Raw genomic sequence first — 9,518 nt, forward strand, 5'->3', positions numbered from 1 at the left:
TTATAACAATAATACGCCGCAAGCTATAAAACAAAGCAATACAAATCTCGCAAGGCATTCGTACAGTTGGAGGGCAAGTGAAAATAGCGATTATCACTGGCGATAAACAGATTATGAACATGACCGGAGGACATATCAAAGCGTTGTCCAGACAACAGCTGGGATGTTTAAGAACTACTTCCAATACGTGCTGTCCACCTATCCGATGCAAGCTGACGATACATTTGCATTTTTCCAGTTTAATTCAAAGGTCACATTTTAGGAAGATGATGAGCGAGTAGAAATGGTAATACAACGAAAAAAACAAACAGGAGCGTTACATGAAGCAATGAACGATCTAAAATTTATTTGTCTGGAATAGATGAATGTGCAAGATTGCTTTTTTTAACGCTTGTGCGGGAGGATTGCAGCGAGAAAAACGCTGCAATTAGACATTTAAGAACCGGTGACTTAAACTTGATATTGTGGAATTAAAACAAGACGAAAAGCATCACGATTCAGCAACCCATCCGGGCATGCGGGCCTAACATGTTTCCGTCCGCGTAAACTGCCGTGCTTTTAAGTGCAATGCACTTCTTAAGCGACCCTGAACCAGCGTCCACCGGCGATGTCCGCATAACATACCCACGTGGGGGATTGGCCAGTTAAGTGCGAATGCACTTCTTAAGCGACCCTGAACCTGCGTCCACCGGCGATGTCCGCATAGCATACCCACGTGGGGGATTGGCCAGGAATCTCCTCGTCTTCCTTGGCAACGGGGGGAGATGGGCGCGCGCTGCCTGGCCGCTGACATGGCACATACCCACGTGGGGGATTGGCCAGGAATCGGGCGTGAGACGGGCTAATGCATCCGCTTAAAGGAGTACTGACACGAAATATCAAAGCTGAGATCCGCTCTAGCAATCAAGTACAACGACAACACAAATAGGTGTCTGTTATTAAATGCATCTTTCTTTCTTTGTAGTTGTGTGTGTGTGTGATCTCTCTTTCGCGAACATTACCGAACCGCGCAAATTCAACTCGTGCATTCGCACTTTCACATTCTTCCCCTCGGGGAAATGCGGGGAATTTTTTCTGCTAAGACGCACCGATCGTGCGCCAATCTGTGCACCCACTGTTTTACCAATAAAATAGCCTCGAATTATCTCGCTTTCAAACATCATTCACCTCTGCAGTTGGGTTCTAAAATACTGCGGCCTACATATTGTAACGCTTCACATACTTGGACATGCACATGATGGATGGGCAATCCCTGGGCTAGAGGAGGAAAAGAAGGATCACCAGGCGTGTGCTTTCGGAGCTCCGTTCGTTCCTGTGAAGCTTCTCCGTCCTGTCCAGGAAATAAACCCCCTTACTTTGACCGTAGGAATATCTAGCTTCGCAATGCTCCTGTAGGTAACTCTTCATCCGCGCGTTATGAAATTTGTACCGCCCTTGAGAGCCGATTACCACAGCTTCGTCCTTTCCCCAATGTAATTGCTTCCACACAACAAACAGCTCTCCAGTAGACAATGCACGCAGTGAATGCCGTGTGCAGATAATGTTTTTTCTGTTACGACTGGGCCAATGTTTTATAAACTCGTTGTCGTTGAAAAAAGAGGGCACTTTCCGGCCGCCCCCTTAGCGAAAATATGCCGTATTTTTAAAAGGACACTGAATGTCACGTAAACCGATGGTGAGGTTGTCTTTACCAGCTCAGAGCAATGGACACAGGGAAGCCGTTGACGGGTTTAACAACATACATTTAATGCACACTCAAAAACCCTAACGCAAAGCACTCAATAATTAAACTACACGCAAATGATACACACTCAACCCTCTAACAATCCCAAAACACAACTCAAGTACAAACCCCTAACTTAACAGCTCAATATCCAATTCAACTCAAAACCCAAAAGTCTCTACCATAAAGTCCTACACTATCAGTTCAAATACACTCCTTAATCAAGTTCTAGTTCGTTCTACTTTGGCTTCTTGCTTCTTCCCTGTCCTTATATGATCAAAACGCAACTTGTCCCATGCGCGGCCTTCCCTAATTGGCCGACCAGTGCGCTGCCACCTTTGCCCATGATTCCTCGGTGTGTCGGCGCTGGCGCTTGCTGATTAGCGCGCTCCTGGCGCGCACTTCAAATGGCCGTTTCTTTGTTCTTTTTCCTCGTTTTCCGGGGTTTTCATGCATCCCCTACCGGGGGGGGGGGTGCCCTTGACACATGACAATTACACCCCGCTTTAAGAGATTTTTCTCAAAGAACTGCTTCATCTTGGCCGCCGATGTCCCGTTCTTCCACAACCCTTGGTCACTTCTCATGAGTCCACTGTTCACCACCACTGCTCACTTCTTTCCACGCACCTTTCACTTCACACTTCACTTTTTTCACCGTTGTCAGTAGTTCACTCGTGTACCGAACACACACACTTGGTTCACACAATGTTCCCGCTCTATCATCAATACATCACTTTCTTAAACCCCACTCTACTTAAACAATCCCCTCTAACACATCACTGCAATCAAGCACTTCAAAATTCTCTAATCCGCCAACACTCTCTCTCTCAGTCTGCACCAAATGTTTTTCCTTCTCCCTCTCCTCAATTCATTCTTTGCCACTGCTACTTTTACACCGACAGTTCATACACTTACACTAACCTACTCATACAGTCTGCTCTACCAGCACCACAATAAAACACTTAATAAATCTCACATTGGACACCCCTCTGTTTCAATCCTAACTTCGTCAATAACTCCTTCGTTTCACTGCTGCACCGCAATACAACACCTATTTCGTCACCTATATGGGTTCTATTTCTTTCCAAGTCGATACCGTGGTTTACATCAGGTTCACTGACCTATTGCTTCATCTTCACCTTCTTCCTCCTCTTCCATTCAGCACCCTTAACTACTCTGTCGGCTAGGCTTTGAGAGCCCACTTTGCTAATATTACTCTCGCGCCTCGGGACGTAGCCTGGCTGACTCTTTGCTTTAGGCCCCCAAGCCTTGCAAGATCACCTCCTACTATGCAACACAGTGCATTTCTTTGACTCCTAGATCGCAAGCTTCTTAGCGCCTGACCTCTTCTCTGCCCCGAGCTACCTGGCGTTCCGTGCTCACTGTGGGCGTTTTTCTCACGCTGTCTCATCTTTGCGCTCCGTCTACTCATTCGCCCCTCTCCGAGCCTTATCAGAGAAATTTTTTGAGACAGACCGCCTTTTGATCGGGTATTTTGTATTTTGCACCCGGGCAACCGCTGGACGACTCTGCTTTCGTGCGCCGGTTTCTGTTTTGATTATGTGGAGGCTTCTTCTTACAGCAGTGTGCCTCCGCTACCTTATTCAAAGCTTTCGACGACTTTTTGCCGGAGATCACTCGCCCCTGCATTGGCTTAGTGTCCCATTGCTCTAGTTGTAGCTCTTCATCAACAGCACAGAGCTCGGACTGAGGGTGTTGTTGTCGTTGGCATGACACCCCGGTACTCGGCTGCGCCCTAATGACCGCGTAGCCAATCTCAGACGCTGAGCTGCCCACTTCACTGTCTAACAGCGTCGCACTGGCCTTTTCGAGAATTAAGGTACTCCCACTAGCCGTACACATTTTCCACGGACCAGGATTCCACCCTTCTGGCCGGGTGCAATTCCTACCCGTACACGGAGCATCAGGTACCTCAGACTCAATCATTAATGCTTCAGGATCCTTGAAATAAACGGGGTCAGAGCTACTAGACAGCAGCAAGCTGCCCTCACCTGGCGCGTTCTCAGTGCGCTCATCTTCAAGTGCCTGGCCCGCGGTTGAGCCGCCAGTTCACTGCCTCGCCCTTCCAACGCGCCTTTCTCCTCGGCGAGCTGTCCAAACAAACAATTGTCTCACGTGCGGCGCGTTCACCGCTCTCTTCGCGTGTGTTCTGCTTGGCGCTCTGTCTAGAGAGCCTTTTCTTTTTATATTCTTTTGCTTTGCGCATCATCGCTGGGTGTTAGGCACGTGCCTTTACTGCTACGTGCGGCAGGTTCACCGCTCCCTCCTAGTTCGTACAAACTAATTTCCACGAGGCGCCGCCTCGATTTTTCCCGTTCTATCTTCTTACTCAGTTCTTCTATCTCTGCAACCAATCTCTCGTGCACTTTGCGGTTCTCTTCATCGTGCAATTCAAAAAACTGCTATTTGTTCAAACCTCGCGTCTGAACCAACATCAACAACTTTCCAATATCCATTCTCGCATCTGGTAATACACGTGACTGGGCCCAATAGAAATATCCTTGGTGAGGATAAATCAATCCTGGCAGGCTTGCCATTTGTTTTTCTTGTCACGTGAACCGATGGTGAGGTTGTCTTTACCAGCTCAGAACAATGGACACAGGGAAGCCGTTGACGGGTTTAACAACATACATTTAAGGCACACTCAAAAACCCTAACGCAAAGCACTCAATAATTAAACTACACGCAAATGATACACACTCAACCCTCTAACAATCCCAAAACACAACTCAAATGCAAACCCCTAACTTAACAGCTCAATATCCAATTCAACTCAAAACCCAAAAGTCTCTACCATAAAGTCCTACACTATCAGTTCAAATACACTCCTTAATCAAGTTCTAGTTCGTTTCTCTCGTATCACAACTCCCTAGTTGTGTCGCTTACAACTGCGTCCCTACTGGACTGGCCTACTCCGCTGTCGTCGGCGCTGACGTGTCGCACTCGTAGCGTGGCCGCGACTCGGTGGTAGCCGTCCTTGTTTCGCTTCGGTGCCGGAGTTCGATGCGCGCGGTCAATCCTTGGACGGCGTGGGCTCCGCGCGTCCTCACTTCTTTCCTCTGTGGCTACCCCCTGGTAGGCGCTCTCGCTGGAGGTCCTTGATGCCGGCGTTTGACGCGCGCGGTCATCCCTTCGGCGGCGTGCTTCCTCGGTGGCTACCCTCTGGTAGCCGTTGCCGCTGGAGGTTCCAGGTAGGCTCGGCCCGAACGTAGCCTTTCGGGGCCGTCGAGACGAACGTCGACGGAGCGTGGACGTTGGCCGCGGGTGACCGACCGATGCCACTGGGGCCACGAAGATACAGGTTCGTGGTGCACCTAGGATGACGGTGCCGATGCGAAGTAGGCCCGCTCCCGCCCAGGCTCGGATGGCGTGGTCGATGGCCTGGCCGCGTCCCCCTGGCTCGTTCCGTGAAGCTCACGTGCTCCGGCCGCCTCCTGGTTGTCTGACTCCCGTTGTCTTGCCTCTCCCCTTCTCTTTGTGCTCCCCGCTTTTATACCCTCTGGGCTCTCTCGTGGCGCACTCCCATTGGCTTCTTGCTTCTTCCCTGTCCTTATATGGTCAATACGCAACTTGTCCCATGCGCGGCCTTCCCTGATTGGCCGACCAGTGCGCTGCCACCTTTGCCCATGATTCCTCGGTGCGTCGGCGCTGGCGCTTGCTGATTGGCGCGCTCCTGGCGTGCACTAGATGGTTGTTCCTTTGTTCTTTTTCCTCGTTTTCCGGGGTTTTCGTGCATCCCCTCTCGGGGGGAGGGGGGGGTGCCCTTGACACATTACACTGAAGTGAATTTGTCAAGCTCCCGTTTTTGCTTGCACTGCGTAGACTGGCTCAAATTTATCGTAGACTGCCTCAAATTCATCGTTTATCCGGTTGACAAATCGGTAATTATTTTACAAAGCGCGAAAGAAAAACAACTACCATGCGCGGTTGGCGGCGGCCGCACCAACTAAGGCTGTGACGTTGGGAGGAGGGGGCACCGTGATTGGACGATGCCCATGGTTAGCAATCAAACAAGTTTCGGTTTCGGTTTCAGTTCTGTAAAACACTACCAATGGCGTTGTTGGATGGGCATTCTCTATATCTAAATAACCGTCCTACCGCGCTCTTGCCATGTTGTCGGCTTTCAAATGCCTAAGATATGCCTCCCAGGATGGCTTGAAATCGTAGCAATCACTAGCCGAGGCCTACGCAGTGCATGAACGCCCTCCGCGTCCCCGCAGACGCTCAAATACCATGCGCTTTTCCCCTATATTTGGAGCTTGCCTCATTCATGCCTGTATCGTAAAAAGCGTGTTCGCACCAGGCCAAGGGTTTGTTGATTCTGCCCTGTGCCCACTGCCCGCAAGCAGTCGGTGCTTATGGCAACAGCACGCCAACGAGAACTCGCTAGCGCGCCAGTGCCAGCCTGCGCGCGTTCTGTGAACTAGTTCATGGAACAATGAACGTTGCGTCCCAAAAAAGGTGGACTCAGTATAGAAAACATCGGCGGAAAACGAAAAAGTTAACTTAAAAAAACGCGTACCCGCGGGGATTAGAACTTGCGACTTGCAAAACACTTGCGCTGACATACCTAGCGCTCCAAACCACTCGGCCATGGGCGAGCGCTGCCGACCGTGGAAATATAAGGTATATAAGGTATAAGCAGTTTACACTTTTATTTAGTTTTAGCATTCCAAGCAGCTTAGGTGACTATTTGTTGTTTTGCGCTCGTGCAGGAAGCATCTCCCAAGTTTCCACAATATCTCATGTCTAGCAATTGCATTTCTTAGACGGAAAAGCGTTCGCAGATGCGTAGTTGTGCTGCTGGCCGCTGTGCTTGTTCGCCCAGCGCAAAAAAGTGCTTCCCGCACCCTATTTCTACGCTGTACGGTAAAAACATCAGTTGATTTTATTCCCTTAGTACCAATATTGACTTCGCTGACTCTTCTCCCGCCTTCAATAGTCCTTATATTTTCCTACTGGCGTACCAGTCAGCGAAGCGTCGCATGTGCGCTTGTGCAGCGCTTGTGTGAAGCGACCTTCACTTTGTGGGGATCGCGACTTTCACGCGAACCCCTTTTCTGGCTAGCTTCCCCTCGCGGCCGGTGTTGCACAGTTGCGCGCCTCGCTTACGCGACGGGAACCATACGGGAGGGCGCCAGCGACCGGACGGTTTTGTTGTTGCCCTGGTGGAAGCGTTGACCGTTTTCCCCTCTGCCTTACCCGAGAACCAGTTCTTCCTCGATACTAGCGCCACCGTAAGGCTAAGTCTGGGGGGACGTAGCATGACGAGGGGACGGTCTCTTGTCTTGGGGGTCCGGTAGCGCGCGGACGTTTCGGCGCGCTGGTCCTGACCGAGGGAACGCGCCACAAAGGACGCGTCCGGACGAGCTGCGAGACTGCACCCGCGCTCGCACGAGCAGCGGTCCGCTGCTCCGGTATGCAATCGATGAGTCGAACCATCTCGATCTCTAGCGTTGTTTAATGCCTCGCTCCCAATGTTACCGTTATGGCCTACGATCAGTCTGTATGCAGTGTATTTGGTTTGCACTTTGCAATAAATGCTGCCATTGGTGTTTTGCCCTCGCCGCCTCCTGCCTTTGTCTGTCTCCGCAAACAACGTACCCGTCCGCAGCCGGCGCTCGCAAGGCATGTTTGCTGAGCGCGGATGGCTGCGGGGTGGGAAATCACTAGTGTGTGAAATGTAGAACCCCACAACTTGGAGCTAGATACAGTGTACAAACTAACCAAGTAAAGAAAGGCACATTCTTCCATTCACAAACGTGTCCTGGCTTCGTTTCAACTGAGCGAACGAATTGGGACAACCCGTCGGCGGTCGGTGGACGAAACGCTGGGCCGACTGACTGTGTCTGAAGGCCGGGGAACCGTGCAGTAGCGCAGCCAATTGCGAGCTCGGCTCCTCCCGACGTCACACGAAAACGCCACAGAAAATGGGCGAGCGTAAAGAGAGGAGGACAGCATTTTCTAATTAATTTTTCTACTAAATAAAATCGCGTAAACGCGCCAAGAGTGGTCGAAACATGGCCTCTGGACTCCGGACTACAATTCGCGCTAGTAATCCCGCAATCTTTACATATCACTTCAGTGTCCCTTTAAGGTAGTTTGAGTGCATTCAATACATATCGTATATCTTTGTATTTATTCTGAATTATTTTGCCCACATTCAGTATGCATTTTAAATACATTTAAAATGTATTGCAAATGCACCTCCCAAAATACATAAGACGTGCATCGAAAACTATATATTTAATGCGTTTTAAATGCATTTAAATGCGCAGAAAATGCCAGTTTAAATATTTGCAAAATGCATTAGTAATGCATTTTAAATTCACAGAAAATACTGCTTCAAATATAGTCAAAATGTGTTACTAGTGTATACTAAGTACACCCTAAATACATTGAGAGATGCCATAGCAATGTGTCTTAGGGGCATTGTTAACGTTCAAGCTAGTTAATTTCATTTCGTGGTTTCGAAAACTTTAATAGGGTCTAGCCTAAAGATATGCTTCGTTGTGAAAATCTAAACCGGCCCTGCTGTGAACGCGGCCCACGAAATGACTGAAAAGAACAGCATGTACCCATACAAAAATATTGTATGGTCGGCTATAGAAAATTCTTTTTATGGTCGGCTTTAGCTATTTGGCCCAATATTCTTTAGACGTTTCTATGGGTGTCTTTAGCGAATCGTATTGCCATTCCTATGGGTGTCTTTAGGTTCTTCTATAGCCAGTTCTGTGGTTGTCTTTAGATATTCGTATCGACATTCCTATGGGTGTCTTTAGGTTCTTCTACAGCCGGTTCTATGGTTGTCTTTAGCGATTCGTATCGCCATTCCTATGGGTGTCTTGAGGTTCTTCTTTAGCCGGCTCTGTGGTTGTCTTTAGATATTTGTATCGACATTCCTATGGGTGTCTTTAGCTTCGTCTATAGCCGGTTCTATGGCTTTCTTTAGGTCTTCTTTCGATATCGCTATGGCTATAGAAGAAGCTAAACACATCCATAGAAATATCCATAGAAATGGCTAAAGACAGCCATAGAAATGTCTAAAGATAATTGGGCCAAATAGCTAAAGACAACCATAAGAAGGATTTTCAATAGCCGACCATACGATATTTTTGCATGGGCTGCAGCCAGAAGAGAATCGCCACTACTTGAAACACAGCGACAGCAGCAGCCTCTGGGAAATTAACACACTGCCATGCCAGCATATAGCCTTGCGGATCTCTAGAACTTCTCCTGTGGCACTTAGGTTGTGTGGCTATCTGCATTCTGTGATATATGCTCCATGAACACTTCAGCGATATAGGGGGAGTGCAAGGTTGCGACTGCAAACACGTCGCCAGTTTTCATTCACAAAAGGCTTAAACAAAGGCAAACAAGAAAATCAAAACCAAGGGGTTTATTCATCCCATTCATTACATAAAGGGCTACTATCTACGCTACTTCGCCGCCAGCAAACTGTTGTTCACATACGCCGATCCAAACACACAGCACACCCATTCCAACACTCTGGCTCACGCTTACGTCATTCGCTCGACAGCCACACTACGCGGCACATTTTCTACGAACGCCCACCGAGACACAATACCTGCAGGTGCTGGGCAGTCCACAGAAAATAGAACACTCCGAAATTGTTCATTTCACTCAGTACTCAATGCACGAAGTTGCAAGTATGGTGGCTAAAATGGAAATGCACTCTTAATTAAACAATTAAGACGGTCGCACATAATGCAATAATAAAAAATGATTTCCAAGCCCGTTTAATTAGTTCCTT

This window comes from Haemaphysalis longicornis, unplaced genomic scaffold (assembly GCF_048455015.1).
Source record: "Haemaphysalis longicornis isolate Haplotype H1 unplaced genomic scaffold, Haemaphysalis longicornis Haplotype H1 scaffold_14, whole genome shotgun sequence".
Taxonomy (NCBI): domain Eukaryota; kingdom Metazoa; phylum Arthropoda; class Arachnida; order Ixodida; family Ixodidae; genus Haemaphysalis; species Haemaphysalis longicornis.